At 34.6% G+C, this 23,638-nt stretch overlaps 1 protein-coding gene and 1 pseudogene across 16 annotated transcripts in view; both read left to right on the plus strand.

Annotated features, from left to right (window-relative positions):
* ROBO2 (roundabout guidance receptor 2) overlaps nucleotides 1-23,638 on the plus strand; it is a 1,625,768-nt gene that overhangs the window by 857,322 nt on the left and 744,808 nt on the right. The gene's annotated exons all lie outside the window — the stretch shown is intronic.
* Nucleotides 9,916-13,080, plus strand: LOC116634145 (annotated as a pseudogene).

The following is a 23,638-nucleotide window of genomic DNA, read 5'->3' on the forward strand; positions in this document are numbered from 1 at the left end:
ACTTTCTATTTTCCCTTAGAGAGTCCAAATACTTTATAATTCCCACTTTGATTTTCATTTGACCCATGGGTTGTTTAGAAGTATATTATTTAATTTCCAAATATTTGGAGATTCTCCAGGTATTTTCTTTTATTGATTTCTAATTTAATTCCATTGTGGTCAGAAAAATTATTTTGTAAGTCATGAATCATTTTGAATTTATTTAGACATACTTTATGAACTAGGATATAGTCTATCTCAATAAATGTTCCTTATATGCTTGATAAGAATATTTATTCTGCTTTTGGGTAGAGTGTTCTACAAATATCAATTAGGTCAATTTGGCTGATAGTATTATTCAAATCTTATATATTATTAGTGATTTTCTGTCAAAATGTTCTATCAATGGTTAAGAGCAGGGTACTGAATTATCTGATTCTAATTATGGAATTGTATTTAATATTTATTATGTTAGGTTTTATTATATGACAAAATGCCTTTTCTTGTGTCATCTACATGTTACCATCTACATGTATGGTATTTGGATAGTGCATTTTTATTACAATGTTTTACTATAGTTTGCCATGCTATAGTTTATCATTCAAGCAACTTTATAAAACCAAGGAAAAATGAGTTGAAGAAGATGGATTTTATTTTCTACTAAATATTATAGTTGATACATAGTTGAACCACTTCAGATTTTTAGAATATTTAAAACACTACCTAATGCATATACTAAAAAGCATTCACTGGGTTAAGTGACTTCAAATTAATCATTAAGAAATTTATAAGAAAATAATAAGAAAAAACTACCTAAATAGGTATTTAATTCATATAAATAAAAGTATTTATACAAAAGGAGTTGGGATATTTTAGAAAATATTTTATATCCCAAAGAGGTAAACCCTTTTAAAGTGTTCTTACCATTTTATACAGTTATTTGTAAACTTTTTATGTTTTTAAAAGTTCCAAACTTAACAGAAAATTTCAAATAGTGCATTAGTGCACATACGACCTTCAATTGGATTCACAAATTAACATTTTAACAGGCTTATTTTAGCATCCTCTATTCATGTATATTATTAATATGTTACTATCGTTGTTGATTCATTTGATGGCAAACTGCAGACAACATATCCCCTTACTCTAAATAATTCAAAGGTTATCTCCTAATAACAAGTATAATCTGTTTCATAGCCACAGTGTAGTCAAATTCAGGATATTTAACATTCACGACATACTACCTAATATCCAGTCCGTATCTAAATTTTGCCAGTTGTCCTAATAACATACCTTATGGCATTTTTTTCCATCTAAGATCCACTTAAGGATCAGGCTTTGAATTTAGTTGAATTGTCTCCTTCATGTTCTTTAACTTGGAGGATTTTCCAGACTATCTGTGCAGTGTTTTTAAAGGGGCAATACTTTTTACCTAATGATTGTGAATGTACATGCTGTCCAGTATTCAAAAAATAGCTTAGCTTAAATCCACTTTTTGAGATTTGGCATAAAAATGCCACATGCTTTCTGGAATAAAAGAGAGTCTAGCATTTAAGTAGTTAGAATGTGCTCTGAAAAAGAATAGTTCAAGTCTTTTAGAGGATTCAATTATAGACCTGCCTTGGTATCTTAAGAGCAGTCAATCCTTTTAGCTCCTGTCAAAATCACATTGTATGAATCACCATGTAAATGAAGTTACTCTATAATCACTGGGGATAGTTTTTAAATCATTGTGTTCTTAATTTTTTTTTTTTTTTTTAATTCTAATGTGTCCTTTGTTGATCTAGATCCAGAAACTGCAACAATGCTGGCATGGCCTTGCTGTTCAGTGCTGGAGCTCTGGAGGCAGGCTGATTTTTAATTTTTACTCTACCCCTTATCAGCTGGGGATTGTTGGATAGGCTCTTTAAAATCATTAATTTCAGTTTCTTCACCTGTAAATATAGTGGATAAAAATAGTACCCCCTCCAGTATGAACTCTGTGCACTGAATGGCACTTGGTATGTGTTCAATAACCATTAGCTATTATCAGTTTATAAAACCACCAAACTAAGGTCGTTTCTTAAATATTTGAACATTCTGCTTTACTGTGACTGGAAGCCATCATGTACACAATCTACATTTTCTTTAATGTAAAATGCTTTAAAAAAGAAAAATGACATCATTAATACATGTAAATTACAGAGCATGGGAAAGTAGTCACCCAAATAATTACTTTTGAAAATATAAAAAGGAAAAAAACTCACAGCAAGAATTCCCTAAACACAAAGAGGAATTAAATATTGAGAACTAAAATGCAAATTAAATAAAAGTATTTCATGGGACAATATGCCAAGCACTGCAGGAATTCAATGGGACACAGACCTTGGACCCATCCATGGTAGAATTTAAAGTCTAGTTGATGAAATAAGGCACACAGGGAAATATAAGAATTTGTTGAGTTAGTACTGCTAAGGAAACTAGTTGAATATTAGCACTACACAGCAGTGATTGTTATCAAATTTGAACAGAGACAATGCCATCATGGATTTAATACTAAAGAAAAGGCTCTACAGAGGGACTGGGGAATTGGTTTGGACTTTGAAAATAAGTAAGATTCCAATAAGAGGGAAAAGGAAGAAATTAGGAAGGAATGGGTACTGGGTATCCCATTCAGGGAAATGAAGATACATAAACACACACACACACACACACACACACACACACACACAAAAGCACAAAGGAATAAATCAGTCCATTTCAAGCAAAGCGTTTGTTTGGGTAAAAGTAACTAGCAATGTTGGAGAATAGAACTGATCCAGATTCTAAGGGATTGATACTTCATGCTATAGACGATCATACTAATAAAAAATTCTGAAGTAGGAAATGTCATCACACACAGTTCCTGAGTTGCACACATCTGGAGTTTTTGGTTCAAGTCTTGCTAAAATAAGAAAAAGAAAATATTGGAATTGTAATAAGAGCTCAAATATTCCAAGGGAAATTTAGAGACAAAGGGGCAGGATTTGGAAAGCCCCAGACACAGGAGAAGTAGGAATTATAGGAGAGTATTCATAAGTATGTTCCAGTTGGGACCCCCTTTTTGCTTGGGGCCTCTCTAATTAAAAAAACAAACCCCAACTCTTTTTTCTACTTTTGTGACACTTCCCCAAGATTCTAAGTCCCTGAAGGGAATGTCTCTCATGGGTCGGATATAAACCACATGCCCACTCCTTAGCTATATCTGAGTGGTGAGTAGAAAGCTCTGATCCTTTCTGTTACAGTAGTAGAAGGAAGGCAGCTGGATTTCCACAGTATCAAGACTACACACAGTGAGCAGAGATAATTTTCTAACAGAAATAGGGGTGGTGTTAGGAACAGAAGAGGGGTGATGTAAACCAGGTAGCCAAAAAAAAGGAAATGTCTACAACATAAAAAAACAACATTTTAGAGAACTAAGATCTTGTAGCACTGTGCATGAGCCACTGGAACAGAGAAGAACCAGATAGAAACAATTACAGACTTGTACTATCCCAGATATGTGATAACATTCTGGACTCAGAGACACATGTGACCCCAGATGACAGAGCTTCTGACTTCCATACACAGATTTCTAGCACTCTGCTGTGCACCTGAACAGAATTCCTCTGCATTTTTCAGTGTCCCTAAAATTTGGTCTTTATGATTCCTATAAGCTAAAACCACAAATATAAAAGGGGAAGCAAGATGGAAGATATGGAATGCACAGTTGTAGCAAAGCTGCAGTAAACTGGCCAGCATTCATGGAATTTGTTTGGGTGAGGGTCAGCAAATTGCTTTTTTGTTGTTGTTAGGAGAGAACATTAACAATTCTGACATCCCTGTCTTCTCTTTTTACTGTACATGTAATAAATCCAATTTCATCAGCCTTAAAAGTGCTAATAAAAGATAAATGGTAGCTTTATAAAAGGCACCACATAGGAACATATCACAGAAAGGACCATTGGTGGTTTTTTTTCATGCCACTTAATTCAGCATGTATGAGAAAAAGGAGGATTAGACATTTCTAAATGTTCAAGATGAAAGGACATCTTTCATACATAAATCTAAAAATATTTTCTGAAGGCGAATTAAAAGTACAATTTAATACGAATTTGTGTCTGGCAGCTAGCTAGAAGTTGTCTATTTGCTGCAGCTGATGCCAATCAGACTCAGAGGCGCAGTGTGTACCAGCTGAAGTCTGTCGACAGGGAGACCAGCAGAAGAGCAACATGATAGTCAAAACAGGATGAAACCACAGTCTAAACAAGATGACGTGAGCATTTGTGCAATTAACAGCATCAGCAAAAGGAAAGTTGTGTTTGGAATATTCTGCCAGGAATCCCAAAAAGGCAGAATGCTTATTTTGCCACAATAATGTTATGTTATATCTGGCTAAACAGAAGCAATGGCATGATGGGAAACTCTGCATAGACAGTGGTAAAGGGTAGAGGAGAAGCTGATGACAAAGTCTAAGACTGGAAACCTTACCATAGCTCTTGCTATTGGAAGCAGAACCCGCTTCAAATCTAATATTCATGCCATCACTCATCTATAGGTAGAGATTGTCTGTTGGTTGCTAACTTTGTGTCAGGCATTGTACTGGCTTTTTAGTATTCATTATTTGATTTAATGTTCAAAACAATGTGTGCGGACCACATTATTAATCGCATTTCACAGATGACGACAAAACCACAAAGGTAGAGTTTTAAACACCACTGTAGTGGAATGACCAAGAACTGGTAGACAGATCTAAGCTGAAATACCAGTTCTGCTGTGCATGAACTCTAGGGATTTTATGTAAACCACCGTATTTTTCTGGACTTGATAATTCTTAAATAAAATATAAACTTTGGACATGTATTAGGGTTAAAAGAGATTATTTACTGCTTTTCACACAATGCTTGATATGATGTAAGTATTCAATAAACGGTGGAATAGATATTATTGTGGTTATTGGGAGTAGCACATTAAAGGTGCTTTATAAATACATCCTCGTTTATATAATTTTCACAGAAACTCAGATTGCTAAGAATACTAGAAACTGGGTGATGGGCACTGAGGGAAGGCACGCGATGTAATGAGCACTAGGTGTTATATACAACTGATGAATAACTGAACCCTACCTCTGAAACTAATGATACAGTATAGGTTAATAAATTGAATTTAAAAAAACAATAATAATAATTGAAGCTAGTAATTATAGTTGCTAACCATAGGCACAGTGCTAAGGATCTTCTATGCGTTGTCTCATTTCATTGTTCTAACTCTTTACGAGTGACTTATTATCTGCATTTAACTGCTCAAGGACAGAGGCCATGGAGGTTTTGATCCCAAGTGATAATTTTACTTAGAGCTTCTCCTTCTCCAACCCAATGTTAATTCCATCTGTCTATTCTTTCCATAGATTTAAAGATAACAAAAATAGATAACGTTGTTTACCATTAATCTAGCAAGCAGAAGGTGCGTCAATCTTTATGGCATTTTCATTTAACATATCTTATAATTAGTATTTTATAATTAGTTATATTTGTTTTTTAAATGCCCTCAATTATAGCCTTTGCTCACAATTTTGTCCTTAATGATGATTTTAATAGTAGTATTTTTAAAAAGGTAGAGTATTTATTAATATCAGGTTTTATTCAAAACCTGCTTCCAGAAGAAGTTTTGAGAGGTACCATAGGAGTCAAAATAGAGTACTAGCCCATCTATAGTGCATTACATTGTTTCTCTAGTAAATATTTTATGAGTATTAACGAGAAATTTAAAGCATTACTTCCTCTTGACAGGAATACAGGGGCACTGACCTCTGTGGGTAGTGCCATTTTGCTTAGTTCAGTTTCCTTAGCTACTTCTTGAGGACACAGGCATAATTCCCACTACATTATATTCTTATTGAACTATTCAGATTTGCAAGATTTTTAATATCAAAACTTTTGTGATGGTTTAAAGATTTGGTGGAATACACCTTCTTCCTGTGTCTAAGACCTTGCTGCTACTTGAGAGCAGAATAAACGTAATCTGGGGGCTTATTAGAAATGCAGAATGTGGGGCCACACCCCAGATCTGCTGAATTAATACCTGCATTTTTCCAAGATCCCCAGGTGAATGGTCTGTACATTAATATCTTAAAAGCAATGTTCTAGAAACCACAAGCAGTAAAAAGCTATGCTTTTGTTGGATGTATACTGAGAATAGGGGAAGATTTAGGATACCCTAATCTTGTAGCAAGAAGAGTTTGATTGCAGGAGAAAAAGAAGAAAAATAAAAGACCTGATATCCTTTCAGGTGCAGAAAATATGGTAGAATTGTTGAATAGTATCATCTGTTAAATATAGAAGTTATAAATTTAATGGATTTAGGTTATTTTATTGACTTAGTGAAGTTAATTTCCTTAGAAGTATTCTGGCTCCTTGTTGCTAAGGTACTTTGGCATCTTTGTTTGTTTGTTTCCCCAACACTTACATTATTTGTATAAATAGCATGTTTATTTAGGGTTAAAATGCCTCATGTAACATTGTTTGCGATTGAGTAAATATTAGTTAGTTTGGATGCAACTGTTATAAATGATAGTATAATCTTTTGGGAATATAATATGGTTTTCTAATCTTCCTGAACAGATTTCATATTACCAAGCAATTTTAATATAAATTCTTCTGGATCAGTGAAATTATCATGCCAATAAATCAGGATATGTAGAAAGATCTGTGTATGTAGTAAACCACATATGCAAATTAAACTACTTTATCAAGAGAAATTATTTTTCACATCAAGGCTGTGGGGTTCAGATCATGGAGCAGTAGTAAGTGAAAACCATAAATAGTTTTGTTTTGTTTTGTTTTGTTTTGAGAAAAATGCTTAAATTATTAAATTTAACATTACATGTTTAAGTCTCTGCCATTTCCTCAGCAGTTTTTCTCTGAGCCTTACTTATACCTGGATCTCATTAGTTCCATAAGTGTTTTATCCCAAATAGGATTTGGGGGTTCCAATTTCATATACCTTATAATATGCCTACATCTATATACCGAAAGCTATCTGTGTCTCTGGAAAGCAGAAGTTGCCATCAATATGTATAGGATTCTATTTTCCTTTCTCAGCATTCAATCTAGAAGTTTGACTTTTCCACCAGTGTCTCCTTCTTTTGCCTAAGACTAAAGGAGAAAGAAAAACCTAAGTCTTTATCCACTAGCAATATAACGATGTATTTACTTCATTAGAAAGATCAGCAGAGTAGAGGCTTTAGGCTAGTAAAAACAATGAATTAGGGATAGCAGATTGAAGGAGAAGGAGAGGGAGAGGAGGAAAGGGAGGAGGAGAAGGAGGAGAAGAAAAAGAAAGATGGAGGAGGAGGAAGAGGAGAGGAAAGAGGAGAAGAGTAGGAGGAGAAAGAGAAAAAAGAAGGAAGAAGAGGAGGAGAAGGAGAAGAGGAGGAGGAAAAAGAGAAGAAGGAAAAGAAGGAAAAGGCGGAGGAGATGAAGGGAAAGAAAAGACCAACTATTAAACCAGAAAGGCCCTCTAAAAGATTTTTTTTTAAGATTTATCTATTTATTTTAGAGAGAGATAGAGAGCCTGAGCAGGAGGGGCAGAGGGAGAGGGAGAACGAGAATCTCAAGCAGACTCTGAACTGAGCACGGAGCCCAACGTGGGGCCTCATCTCACGACCCCAAGATCACGACTCCAAGATCACGACCCAAGCTAAAACCAAGAATCAGACACTTAACTGACTGCACCACCCAGGCACTCCTGAAAGATCTTTTCGACAATATCTAAATTGTTTGTAGTCTGGACCTTATATGAATATTCTCAGATTCTCAGATTGATGAACATACAGTCATCTTTATTTTTTTTTTAAACTTAGAAAATCAAAGATTTCATAGCCTGGCAGAACCTAATAACCTTGACTTAAAACAATAGTTAAAACTCCAATACCATAGTTAACAAAATGTAACTTTGGGTTTTTTTAGCAATTTAAAAATGCTTACTCCTCATCTGTGTTCTAGAAATGATCTTAACATTTTTTAATTTATTTTTATTTTTATTTATTTTATAATTTTTTATTTTTTTAATTTTTTAAAGATTTTATTTATTTATTTGACAGAGAGAGATACAGTGAGAGAGGGAACACACTCAGGGGGAGTGGGAGAGGGAGAAGCAGGCTTCCCACAGAGCAGGGAGCCCGATGCGGGGCTCGATCCCAGGACCCTGAGATCATGACCTGAGCCAAAGGCAGACGCTTAACGACTGAGCCACCCAGGCACCCCGGTTAAGACATTTTAAAAAATGAAATGGTTTTTAAGCCCTTCTGATAGAGTACATTATCTAAAAATCTTAAAATGTTTAAACTTCTGAAAATTCTATACAATGTGAATAAAATGTCTGTAATTTGACTATTACCTTTATAAAAATTATTTTCAAAAATCAACAGTAGTATACAGTGATTTAAATTTACTATGTGTTTTCACATAAATTAGCCCAATTATTTTTATTGAGTTTAACTAAACATTATTAACATCTCCATTTTTCAAGTGAGATTCAGAGATACAGAATGGCTTAACCCAAGATCTCAAGGTTATTAAGTGTGGAACTTGGATTCAATCCCAGGTCTCCAGTTCCAAATCCTTTGTCCACACCATCATAACTATTATTACCTCATTTAAGTAACTAAGTCTCTTGCTTCCTTTAAAACTTAAAGTACATTGTGTACCCAAATTTGACTTTTTACTCCATTCTCTATGGTGCTTCAAACTTTCTTCAAACGTATTTGTACATAGACAGCATTTCTTCACTTTTATGTTCCCTTAACTTTTTTTTTTCAAATAATCCAATGACCTTTATATATTCCTCTTAAATTCTATCATAACTAATTCTGAAAACTTGTAGAATTTTTTAAGGTTATTTTATATTCTCATTCTTTTCTTCTGTTGTGCTGGAGATGTTACTCTCCATAACTTATCTGCTAAACTGATGACCATGTCCATGATTCAATCATCAAAGTCACTGATTAAAATTCTTAATAGTGGGTCTGGGAATAACCATTGTGGAACATGACTTATGTCACCTGAACTTGGCAATGGGCAATCAAATACAATGCATTGCCTATAATCCTATAGCTCTGTGCTGTAACCTAATGGTGGTTGAAACAAGGCAGTGTATCTCAATGTAGTGATGACTTTTGGCATGTGGTATGGAACCAAAACTTTAAGAAATAAAATTGTATTGGGTCTATTGCTTTTCCTTAATTGGTCACATTTGCCATTCTATGATAGATGCAATTGATCATAAAGAATATATAGACATAGATACAGATACAGATTTAGATACTAGATACACATATATACTTTACTGGGGATTAACAAAGTAGTTATCCTTTCACACTGGTAATTAACAGAATAGCTATTCTTTGCACATATACTAGTCCCTGAAAGAAATATTTTACATAGATTGCTTACATCTTGTTGCAATGAATATGATATTCTGTCCAAATTTCACCATGCAGACATTCTTACCATTGGTACTAGCTGGATTATGTTCATAATGTACATATGGTAAACATCTTAACATGTTTGGAAATCTAAAAACCTGAAAAGTGAATGGATTTCTCGTGTTTCCACATTTGTTTCTCCAAATGATAGTTTGAAGAGGCAATACAGTAATCCCCCCTTATCCACAGGGGTTTGTTCCAAGATCCCAGTGGATGCTTGAAACTGCAGATAGTACCAAACCATGTATATGCCCCGAATATATATATATATATATATATATATATATATATATACACACACACACACATATATGATATATGATATATAAATATATATGTCATATGCCTATGACATATAAATATAAATATATATATAAATATAAATATATAAATATAAATATATATAAATATATATAAATATATATAAATTTATAAAGCAGGCACAGTAAGAAATTAAGAACAATAAATAATAATAACATAGAACAATTATAACAATATACTGTAATAAAAGTTGTACAAATGAGGTCTCTCAAAATACCTTCTTGTACTATACTCACTTTTCTTTTGATGATGTGAGATGATAAAATGCCTACATGATGAGAGGAAGTGAGGTGAATGACACAGGCACTGTGACGTAGTATTAGGCTACTACTGACCTATATGGACCTCTCCTCCTCAAAGGGAGGATCAGATATCTGCTTTTAGACCACAGTTGACCACAGCTAACTGAAACTGTGGAAATGAAAACCAAGAAAAAGGGGGACTATTGTAATTCGATTTACTATTAATGCTGGCACCTTGTTATTCTCAATACTCATTATGTTGTCTGGGCCAAAAGTGGTTTGGGAATATTGTTGCTCTTTATGTTTGTACCTATTTAGTGGCTCTTTTGAAGTCACATATGCTAAAATAGCCTATGTGCTTAAGCTCAATGAACTATTCATGATTCCTTATTCTTTTTTTAAGTCATTATAATTAAAAACTTCAAAATTAGCTCTCTACATGTTCCCTGTCAATACACTAGCAGACAAAGACAGTCAATCTATAACATATTCTCAGTGATCATTGCAGTCCACTTTTTGACCAATACTAGTCTGTTTCTGTAATTTAGTGCTAATGCTGGTCGGTCTTGTGATTCACATCTTTCCTGGAACTTAATTAAATAATTGAACAACAATCAACTTATTCACTCTCTGTGGCCCCACAAGCTGGAAATGTCAATAATAATTCTCCTTTACAGAAGCAAATTCAGTGTTAATTTAGAGCTATTGGCCTGCTTTGTTAAATATGCCAAATGCACACTTGGCTGTGTCTACTTAGTTGATTCACTACTGTACAAGAGTTTGTTTTTTCTCATGTATCTTTTTTTATTAGAAGAAGATGAGACATAATATGCACACTGTTCCTTGTTACATATTCAGAAGTAGAAAAATAACATTTAAATACATTGACAATAGTTTTCTAGAAGTAATTACATAAGGAATACCGGTCTCTAATCTCACTTAAAATAAATGAACACTTTAAAAGACATTGAAATAATATTTATCATAGTTTGAAGGCTACAGGGCAGTGTTGATGCCAGAATGTGCCCGACCGGCTCCCAGAACAGGTTGATCGGGCCAGGCTGGAGTCAGTTTACCTTGTCTCCAGATAGGGTTCTCATTTTGCTCATTTGGAAACTACATGTTACCAGTACACAGAAAGTATCACACTCCATGAAATGTACATGAGACTAAGGGTTGAATCAAAATGACTATTAATTTTAATGAAAGATAACTGGAAAGGAGACTACATACTTGTGTTTGGAGATTGCCATATAGTCTGTGTATAAAAGTAATACTGAAAAAATGTTTTCTTATAAGAAATGTACTTGAGTGAGCTTAGAGAAGGAAACCAGAAATTTAGATAATCTGAAAAGTCATCCTCAGCTAGGAGAGCAATAGACACTCTACGGCCTTTGTCATTGCAACTGGGTATTCTGTCTGGCAACTGAAAGCTCTCAACATGGTTCAAAGCTTGATATTTTCTGGGGTTTTTTTTTTTCAGAATATTCTTCTTTCGATGACTTATTGTTAAGAAAAATGAATATAATTATTGTGTGCTGGTTCCAAAGTATTCAGCCAGCTTGTGACAAAGCTTGTACTAATACGTAGTAAATGGTAGTGTAAGACTGCGAAATTTCCTTTCCTAGCAAGAATTGTAATGTATTCAGAGATTACGTATTTTTATTTTTATTTTACTTTTCTTAGTATTAAATGTTCTTTCAGTCATGAAATTAAGATGAGAGATGACAAGAGGTTTTTTTTAGTGATTTCATTAACAAAATAAAAATTGGAAACATTGTGATGGTCCCAGAATTAAAGAAAAAAAGATTTAGTTGCAATAAAAATATCAGTCTGGACACTTCCAGTCTCCATCATTACTTCCTCATGCTTTAGCTTAGAACCAATATTACATAAAGCAGCACCTCGTCTTTAGATTCATGTGGGTGTTTTCATTGTGGTGGTTCCAGACAATACACTTTGGTCACCTAATTATTATATACTGCGCAAGTGAAGTTGCTTCTAGGAATAAATCTGGTGTTGAATTAAATTAGTTACGAGTTCTGGGATGCCTCATAGTCTCTGCCATGTAGTGGTATACCCGTAAATGGTGCTGTTTAACGTTTAGACGACAGGATGGAGAACAGGGCAACTTGATTTGTAACACTGATGATTCCTGTGGTGTGAATACTACTGCCATGATGAATTTCAAGTGACCAACATGAAATCTCTTCCCCGATCGTGGTCGTGAGAAGAGATGTGCACAATCAGCCCAACAAGCTGTGCTGGTACAAGCTTCAGAAACCACTGCCCCAGTGTATCTAACTATTTTAGTTTTATTAGTTTAATTAGAAGCATCTCAACAGTTTCCATTTGGTAACATCTGCCACATCTGGGAAGGGAGCAGATGACCTGCAGCAGATGATCCAGGCCATGGTGGATAACGTGTGCTGGCAGATGTCTCTGGACCGAAAGACCAGGGCACTGAAACCGCTGCAGGGCTGTCTGTGGAGAGCAGCACTCACAGCTGGGGGCCTGAAAACAGAGTTCTTTGAAGATGTAGCTCCCGCAGTCAGGAAATGGACCGAGGCTGGAATGAAGGTGTATATCTCTTCTTCAGGGAGTGTAGAGGCCCGGAAGCTATTATTTGGCCATTCTACAAAGAGAGATATTCTTGAGCTTGATGATGGTCACTTTGATACCAAGATTGGACGCAAAGTGGAGAGAGTTACCAAAAGATTGCCAACAGCCATCGGTGCTCAACCAACAGCATCTTGTTTCTGACAGACGTGACTCTAGAGGCCAGTGCTTCTGAGGACGCAGGTGTGCATGTCGCTGTGGTGGTGAGACCTGGCAATGTGGGGCTGACAGATGATGAAAAGACTAACCACAGCCTCATCACATCCCTTGGCAAATTGCACCTGCCTTCCTCAACCTAGAGTTGTGAGGAAGACTAATCTGTCCTCACTGAGTTGTCCCTGTAGTTTAGTTTTATTCCAATGGTAAAAGTAACTTACTTTATCTTTATTAAAATTTACTTATTTATTTGTGAGAGAGAGAGAGCGCACGAGCAGGGGGGAGGGGTAGAGGGAAAAGCAGACTCCCCGCCGACCCAGGTGCCCAACGTGGGACTCGATCCCAGGACCCTAGGATCATGACCTGAGCTGAGGGCAGACGCTTAACTGACTGAGCCACCCAGGAGCCCTAAAACTAATTTACTTTAAAAGGACATATGTACACACCCACATGGGCATGCAAATGTATATATGTGTATGTTTACATTGCCTTCTACAGGCATCTACATGAAAAAAAAAATCTCAGTTCAGTGAAAAGAAAACTTATTTGAAGATGCTTTCTATGCAGAAATTGTTTGAAACCACAACTCTCACCCTTACTGAGGGCAAAATGTAGCTGGCAGAAGAATTACTACAATGCAGATCAGACGAGTTAGGTTTCTCAAGCTGTGTGCCAGAATGGAAAGGTAAGTTTGAGAAGTTATTCAGAAGCCTTGTTATTTTAAAACTGGGAGTAGTTCACAGACTTATTCCTATAATAATTCATTTCTCTTTTAAATTAACAAAGATTGCAACGGCTGAATTTCAAAACATTAGCCTCCCTCCGTACAAAACACAAAGCTATTTGATTCTACTCCAAAAGAGAGCAAAACGGGGAAAGGAAACTCATTTGAGTCTGGATGAAGCAAACATCTATAACTGAAGAAACCTCCTAATCATCGTGGCACCCCCAGCAAACGGTGCCTTCCCAGTGAAAAAGGGGCATTGATATAACAGCTAAAATAAGAACGTGGTTCTTAATGTTTAACAGAGTAGTCCTAATCCGCCAGTTGTTATTATAGATTCTATAGTTGCCTTACTAACTGGTTTTTGGAACAGTTTGAGAATATATATTTGTATTTACTATTGAAAAATAAAAGGTTTACTGAAATCATTCCATAAAAACCTTCTAGAAGAGCCCTAATAATGTGGTATTTTCTTCCAAAATAGATGTAAATTCTGTAACAGCATTATTTATCCTGCTCAATCCTAATGGGATGTCATGTCAATTTCATGTTGTGATTAATAAAAAGATTTTCTTCTTCAAAAAATAAAATAAAATAAAATCAAGGAAATACAGTAGGCCTCACATCTACTATATTTACTAGGAGCTCAGTGTGTATTGTAGGTGGTGATAGCAAGTGCTTTGGAATCTCTTCTTTGGAAAAATAAACTTAAGGGGAGAAGTAGTATTTTTTTCCCAGCTCTATGTGTTCTCCTAAACTCTGATTTTCTTTCATCCCCATATCTGCATTGTATACTTTGGAAAACAACTAATTTTGCAGCTGATATTAAACATAGTGATGTGTAAGAGAAACCAAAGTCCTTAGGCTTCCATCTTCAGCTTTCAAAACCAAAAGTGATTCCAATATAAAAGAACTCCCCTGTTAGAAATAAGAATAATACATTAAATTATAATACTAATTTGAAAATATCATAATGTATATATAAGTTTTGTTTCAAAAAAACACATAAGAACCTATTTATGTTTTGTTGTAGTATGATATGGTAATATATAGTATATTTAATATAGTATTATGGTGAGGAATAATGAATTGATGTATGACAATTATTTAGAAATAGGTAGTTGATAACCGACTAGTATTTACTGCTGAGAGTAGTAGGAGCAGTAAAGTATCAAAATATTGTGTTGTTCTTTTGTCTATATTGTTGACAAGATTAAGTTATGGCACTAATTTGGAAATCATTTATTTTGTGCTAGACACTATGTTAGCTCCTGGGATACAAAGTATTTTTATCTTCAAAAGGTCTTAGTTCATTAAGATTCCATGATTTAAAGATGAAAAGAACTATATATAATCTTAGTAACTGAACAACTACTATAGTTTGAATCTGCACGAAAAACTAAGTAGAACGTAAGAACACAAACTGGAGATGTCCCACCAATATGTCTTTGGCCTTGCCTCATCATTGAGCTCCTCTGATTTCCAAAAGCCTGGGAGTTTTGACTGATGAGAGCAGACAATACTCCAGCTCCCTCATTTGACACCTCCCTTCGCCAAACTGGGATAACTCTGAAGTATGCATTTTAAACCAAATCCAGAATTTTCCTCACAAAACTAAGCTTTAGTGCCCATAGTACCTGTCTTGATGCTTTTTATTGCTACCCAACCTTCCTTATGTCACTCTCCTACTGGTGTTCTTCATACCTCCCAAGTAAAGCACCTGTATTCTAATCCTTGCCTCAGGGTCTCTGCTTCCAGGCAACTCCAAAACAAAACACTAGACTAAGCTTACAGTCTCATGGGGAGATCATATACAGAGGTTAATTACCCATAAAATTTTAGGATATTATGGCAAATATTACTGCCCTAAGAACAAAAGTACCTGAGCTCCAGTCTTTGACTCTTCACAACCTAGCTCTGAAGTAAGGAAACTTGTCTTCCCTGGACTCAGTTGTCTCTTATTTGTCAAATAAGGGTTTGGATGGCTGAATGATCTAGACTATCCTCCTAGGCTAACTTTATGATTCTAAGATTATAAATCTCTAGAAGGTTTGCTTCCATAAATGGTCTGTCATGCTTTTGAAAATGAAAGTTTAGGTACAGATAAATATTTCTTATGAACCTGAGAAGTTTTGTGTATGCATTCAGTCTCTTATTCATTTATTCCACAGAATTTATTACATATCTGCTCTGCATACTTCACTATAGATGTATATTATTAATAGGCAGCTACTAGTCACATGTGACTAACTTTAAATTTAAATTAATTAAAAGTCAATAAAATTAAAAATTCAATTGTCAGTCTCTCTGATCACATTTCAAGTGCTCAATAACCATTATGTGTCTAGTGCTGACTATATTGTATGGCACAATTATAGAATACTCCCATCATGGAGAAAATTATATTGGATAGAGCTGCTTGGAATGATGAAAAAATTAAATCAGACAACTAACCTTCAAGAAATAATACCTAAAAATTTCAGTAAAATGTGGATATGCAATTGGACATAATTGATATCAAGTGAATATTTTCAATCACATACTTTAAAGTCATTTATATGTAAGTTTTCAGGGAGGGCTTCATGGTAGATAGAGAATCTGAAGGTTGGTCATAAGAGCAGACTATTACAGGCTTTAGAGGCATTTAAACAGAAATGGGTCAGGGAAGTTGTTTGAACACTGTTTAGACTTAAATTAATAGAGAGAAAGAAAAATAAACTGTAGAAAGAAAAATAAACTAAAATCATAAAATAGTCAAATAACACTGTTTTAAATATCTTTATAACCACTAACATTATAAGGATATGTAGATGAGAGTTATAGAAACAATTGAAAGTTTCTTTGTCTCATATATTTTAGTTTTCTTACTTGATGTAAGTAGAAACTATAATAATAGAGCATTTTCAAAAAACTTGCCTTTGTATTAGGTTTCTTAAGCTTCATATAGGTTGTCATTCATACCTTTCTTATTTGCATCCACAATACTTAACAGTAACTAAGAAATACCTGTTGGACGATGTCATGGATAAGTATCACCCTTCCAGTCTTATAATCTTTCTTTTGGAAAAAAATAAATAAATAAAATGAAAATAAGGTGATTTAAAACATCTCTTTAATGTCCAATGTATTTTAGTTGTGTTAACATGTGTAAATTTCCTTGGTTTGGATTTAAATTCTCCACAAGCTCTGTGACCTTGAGCAAGATAAGCAAATCCCTCTTCACCTCAGTTTCCTCATATCTAAAGGGGTTAATAATATTACCTCCAGGGGCACCTGGGTGGCTCAGTCGGTTAAGTGTCTGACTCTAGATTTCAGCTTTGGTCATGATCCCAGGGTCTTGAGATTGAGCCCCCAGTCGAGCTCCATGATCAGTGGGGAGGCTGCTTGAGATTCTCTCTCCCTCTCCCTCTGCCCCTCCTCCCGCTCACTCACTCTCTCTCTCTCTCTCAAAATAAATAAATAAATCTTTAAAAAAAGAATAATATTACCTCCATCATGAGGTGCTTGTAAGGAAGTAAATGAACTAAATAATCTTAAAAACACTTAGAATAGTGCTTGGCACATAAATTCTTTATAAGGGCTTGTTTGTGAATATTGTTGCTGTTCTTATTGTTTTGTTTTTTTTTTAAGATTTTATTTATTTATTTGACAGAGAGAGAGGCAGCGAGAGAGAGAGCACAAGCAGGGGGAGTGGGAGAGGGAGAAGCAGGCTTCCCGCCGAGCTGGGAGCCCAATGCGGGGCTCGATCCCAGGACCCTGAGATCATGACCTGAGCCGAAGGCAGTTGTTTAACCCACTGAGCCACCCAGGTGCCCCTGTGTTCTTATTGTTGCTCTCAGATACTTATTAGGATATCATTAGGATATCTGGGATCCACTACAAATAAGACCTGAGTTAAGATGTCTAGCTGTATAATCAGATACACCAGTAAAACTATCACTGATAATGAGTGAGCACATCCTTTTGTCCCCTTAAATGGGATACTTATTAGGAAGTGCTTCAGTTTACCTATCAGCTACCTTTGTTCCTTTAAAAAACTGGAGGGAAAAGGCATTTTGGTAAATGCTTTGATATCCAAAATAGATGTTATAGAATATTCTTTCCCATCATACGTATGGGAAAAATATAAATATGGATTTCACAGCTTCATCTTTCTGCATTTATTAATTAAAGGGAAATTATATTTGTTACCAGGATATTAAGTAAAGTGCTGAATCTAAGACCTGCACCCTTTAAACCTAATCTTGACCTCTTAATAGCAGAGGCTCTTACTGCCTTGTCTAAGAAGAATCTCTGTATGTTCTAGATGTGTGGTAATTATGTTGATTTGCCTAAAGGAGTGTTTTTGAGATCATGATGTCATCTCAAGGGTAATGGATGCTTCAGTGTTGTTGAATATTTAATTTGTCAGAAGAGGTCAAAGGAAAGAGATGTTATGCTACTTTTCAAATGTTTTAAGACAGAGAAAATGAGAAGCTCAAAAAACCCCATAAAAATAACTGATGGAAACCTCCATATACACAGCCCCAATCTGAAAGAACAGTGATATTGTGTTAAGAATAATATATCTATGGTGCGATTATCTTTCATTATATTGTAGTAATTATAAAACTTACATTAGCAAATGCATCTATGTATTCTCTCTGTGTACTTGGCAGTTGATGTTGTATTCACTATTATTATTTTAAAAGTGTCATGATTATTGTAAATATAATACTAAAAGAAAGTCCATATACGTGTACATAAAGGCATTATCAGCTATTTCCTGGGAAATATATGTTACTTAAACAATTTAGAGTAATTGTTAAGGAATTGTGTGCAAAGAGGTAGTATCTTAGTGACTATTTTTTTAGGCAAGACTGTTTATTTCTGGTTTTATATATATATATTGAGATTTATATCTTAAAATAACATCAGGCCTCATCACATCCTTGAAACTGGTATCAAGTAATCTTTTTAAAAACATACAAACTCCATATTATTACTCTTTAACTCTTGGACTATAGTAACACTTTCTTAATATTTAGTGTTGGTTTTTTTTTCCCTTTCAGGCTTATATTTTTTAAAAATTTTCAGTGATGATAGAAATGTTGCGAAGATACAAAATGACTAAAAGGGAGTTGGTAAGATGGCCACTTGGGACTCTACATGTATTATTTTTCAGAAGTTACTTGGACTTAGATTATAATCACAAATTTCAATTTAACACATGTACTTATTCTTGAAGTCTTGTTCAAACTGATTATTAGTCATTTTTTGTACATGATTTGAGAATGAAAATGAATGATACTTAATTTCTACCTTTATGTCATTATTCAAATAAGGGGTTCTTATCCCAAGATTCATGGAGCATTAGGGATCCATGGATAGCTTTGGAGTGGATACAATAAATAAGTCCCCTGAATATATTGCAAATTTGTGGGTGTTTGCATATGTGCAGTTTTGGGAGGAGAAGGCCTATAATATAATCAAATCTTAAAGTATAGCACTGGCTGCAAAATTATAAGATATAAAGTATAGCTGATTGGATTAAAAAAAACAAATTATCAAATGCCTCTGGGATGATATGCCCTAACTGTTTGTAATGCACAACACTTTAATCTTTAGGATATGGTCATTTATTCTATGTCTACCTTAATCCATACCCTTTCATATTGTGGCATATTTTGGAAATGAATTATTTGCAATTAAAATTTTATTTCTTAAATTTATTTATCTAGTACATTTACATGATAAATATTTTTAAAATGCAAAAAGATTTAGGATGAAAATTGTTTGTATTCCTACCCCACTCACCTAGTAGAGACAATCATTGTTTTGAGTCTCTTGCATATCCTGGACTGATACATAGATGATAAACAGAAAAATAGATTCTCTCTCTCTGTGTCTTACATTAAAATTAGAGTATATTGTACACACAATTTTGTGGCTTGCTGTTTTAATTTAAAAATACACTTTAAGGGGCACCTGATTCAGTTAAGCATCTGCCTTTGGCTCAGGTCATGATCCCAGGGTCCTAGGATCAAGCCCCTCATCGGGCTCTCTGCTCTGCTTGTCCCTCTCCCTCAGCCCCTCTGCCCCACTTGTCTGCTCTCTCTCTCTCTCTCTCTCTCAAATAAATAAATAAAATCTTTGAAAAAATACACTTTAAAGATCAGTCCACATCAGTACTTATAGAACTACCTCATTCTTTAGATGTCTTCAAATAATCCATTGTGTGGGTGAACCATGATTTATTTAACTTGTCCCCTATTAATAGACATTTAGATTGCTTTCAGTCCTTTGCTGCTACAAACTATGATGCAATGAATACTTCTGAATGTAGAAAACTTTTATATGTTCAATTCCTTAAAATGGATTTGCTTGCATAAATAGCGTATGCATATTTAATTTTTATATGTTGGATGAATTATTGTCCATAACAAATGTTAGCAAATTTTTCTCCATAGACAACATTAATTTACACTTCCACCAACAATGAGTGAATGTGATAATGGAAACTTTTAAGGATTCAGCACCATTTACTTTGGTTTTGTCAACCAAATCAATGTGTTGGGAATACATTCGGATGACTTCTAGTTTAACTTGTTGGCATAGTTGAGAACAGTAATGTTTCAGACCTCTGCAATTCTCTTCAAATGCCTCGTCTTGTAGAAAAAATGTCATGATTGCTGTGCCAAATACTTAGGTGAAATCTTATGATTATTGGGTATAATACAACCCAAACTCTTCTTGGCCTAATAGTTCCATTACTATTTTATTAAATTAATTAACATGAAACAGCCCATTAGTATTAAATATGTATTTATTTAAGCCATAAACTAAAAGGGGAAAAAATTCTATAGTTATTTGAAAGATTGTAACAGGGGCACCTGGGTGGCTCAGTCGTTAAGCGTCTGCCTTCGGCTCAGGTCATGATCCCAGGGTCCTGGGATCGAGCCCCGCATCAGGCTCCCTGCTCAGTGGGAAGCCTGCTTCTCCCTCTCCCATTCCCCGCTGCTTGTGTTCCCTCTCTCGCTGTGTCTCTCTCTGTCAAATAAATAAATAAAATCTTTAAAAAAAAATTAAAAAAAAAGAAAGATTGTAACAGAGATAATAGCCTAAAAGGAGTGGAAAAGATAAGCCAAAAAATATCTGAACCAAACAAGAGTCAAATTGTATATGAGAAAATAATGAAATATTTGAAGTGTAGTTTTTATTGCTTCTGTGCATCCTTTCCTTGCATATAAATGAAAATGCTGAGGTGCTCCAGGAATTATGTTTTTGTAGCATTCCAACCGTGGTAATAATCAGGAAGCACTAAAAAGGCTCATGAAAACCGCGTTCCACAAATTAACTGAAATTCACACATGGTTAAATAAGTAACCTAACATGCCTAAACAAACATTTTATATGGTTTCTCATTACTAAACTTTGAAAACAAATCCACTGAAGTAGTTTGTTATCATCCATTTAAATTATATCCTCTAATTTAATCAAAAGCTTTTCTTTAGGGCAAAATAGTTCAGTGTGTGTGGATGTTGATGTAAATGTTGCTGAAGAAATGAGGCAGACGTTCTAAGTATGACTTAGATTGTTAATGAGTATCTTTACACATGGCTTTACAAGACAACGTGATAGGTGTTTGGTTTCACTGTCCTCCATAAACCATAAGACAGGGTGCTGCTAGTGGATACTGAGTTCAAATCTCAAACCTTTGCAATCTGCAAGCATAAAACCAATGTTTTCACAATATAAAAGAAATAGGTCTTTTTTTTTTTGGATAAGATTGCATAATTCCAAGATCAGCATCCATCTGTGTATATATTTTTTTCTCTTAGCTTATGTTAATAGCTTTATTTGACAATTTAATGTTTTCCTTTTTCCTCTAACAGCAGGTGAAAGAATTCATAAATCTGCCATGAACAGTTGCCAATGAATATTCATATCTAGGATGTCTGATTGCAGCAGTTTGACATTTTTATTTGATTTCCATCAAGAAAAAGAAATGCTTTGTTTCTTAATTCCTAATGCATTCTAATCGGTTTCTGCACATTGTACCACTGGTTAAGTTATTGTAATTGTCAGTATCAAACAACTAATTTACAAAATAAGAATATTTGATATAACCCAGAAAAAAACTGTGACCAACAATTATTCTCACAAACTCATTGATCATACTATACCTTTGAGTTTTATTGGGTAATTTGTATTAAAAAATGTCCATACTGAGGACCTTCATTTCTTATCCTAAATGTATTTTTTATTGAATGTGCTGGTATCCCCTGTTGGGTGAGCTGATCAGGTCTCTGTTGATAGGAGTCTGATGAGTAGGTAACATAAGCTTAGTGGGGTATATTTCCAGTAGATCACGAATAAGAACATGAATAAGAAGACATAATAATTGGTTCAATTAAACCCAGTACAGGTTTGGTACAATTTTAGTGGGTATTTGTGGTTATCTGTTAAAAGTCTAGACACACAACAGCAAAATTATTTTTTTAATTAACTGCCTTTAGATTGTTCTGCTTTGGGGTTGACCCTTTTCCACAATTCTTTTTAAGTTAAAGATACATAAGACTCATCTGGAAAGCTTGCTAAAATAAAGATTCCTGAGCCATAACCCTAGAGATTCTTATTCTCTAAGAATTGGGGGGGGGGCAATAATTTTTATTTCTAACAAGCTCTTAGTGATGATACTGCTCTACCAGACTATATTTAAATATCTTGTGGTGCTGGCTTTCTATTGGTCTTCTATAAAATATACACAAGTCTTTTAGATGAAAACACGGTACAGCAAATGATTAAGAAGACTGTACTGGCAGACAGATTGCAGGAATTAAGTGGGGGAGGAGTGTTCAGAACAACATACACATTCAACGGTTCAACACAGCAAGTGTTTTCTTTAATCCTCGTTCTGCATAGTGTTGTTTACATATAGTTTATATTATATGCAAGGAGTTAAAAACTAAGAAGAATTTATTTTTTAAATCCTCTTATGAAGTAGAATCTGCATTGCCCAGCTCCATTTTTTATTGAAAACTGAATATAATGTAACAGTAAATTAATGAATCTCTATTCTTAATTATCTATGAATAAAATACCAGAGAAAAATATCTTACAGATTAGAAGAGAAAACCATGGGAATTAGAGGGCATTTCCCTAGCCTGTTACTGGATTCAAAGGATTTATTTTTACTTACGATTTATGAAAATTTTTTTTATTTTAATACATCTTCACTACCAAAAATAATTTTGTTGGCCCATTGGGTTTCCATACTGACCGTGAACAAAAGTGTGTTTTTTGTTTTTTTCCCCCCTGTGGTGTTGGTGGTAGGGGTTGTTTTAAGCAGTAACTTTTCCCAAGACTTTGTGAGAAACCTAAACTTCTTAACTTGGTTTCTCTACTTCAATGTCATCCCTTCCAAGGGTTTTCAACTCTGTTGCCAGGCATTTTTCTAAAACACAAATATGACCATGCAACCCATTATCTTAATTAAAATCTTTTGACAGCCCCATTGCTTTCAACATAAAATGAACATTTATTAGTCTTATTCACAAGGTCCCTCATAATTTGACCCCAGCCTACCTCTTTAGTTTTAGAGCTAAACATTGTACTCCAGCCATTAAAAAAGCAATTTAGGATTCCTTAAAAATACCATGTATCCTCAAGCTACTGATCCCCATGCCTAAAATATCTTCATCTCTTATCTTTCCCACTTAATTCCTATTTGTCTTTTAGGACTCACCTCATTCTACTTCTTTTGGAAATTTTCCTTTGTGGTCTGAGTTTCTATTAAGTCCCTATTCTCAGGATCCCTATTTACCATTTACACACTTCCAGCCTAACATGGGCTGCACTGTTCATCCTCATCCCTGTAGGTCTTAAACTCGTAGAGAATAAGACTGTGCCACTTAGAGCGCTGTTTATCACAGTGCCAACATGTAACAGAAACTCAGTAAAGACTTTTTTAAAACATTAATTTCCAACCATGTCATGAGTAATGAGAAGTAAGATTTTGATATCTAAAGTTAAATTATAGAAGACCTGCTAAGAACTATTACACTGTTTTGAATGGGAAGGTGACACAATGTAAACAATGATTTAGGAAAATAAAGAGACTGAATTTAAGCTGTT

Source organism: Phoca vitulina, unplaced genomic scaffold (assembly GCF_004348235.1).
Source record: "Phoca vitulina isolate PV1807 unplaced genomic scaffold, GSC_HSeal_1.0 scaffold8, whole genome shotgun sequence".
NCBI lineage: Eukaryota > Metazoa > Chordata > Mammalia > Carnivora > Phocidae > Phoca > Phoca vitulina.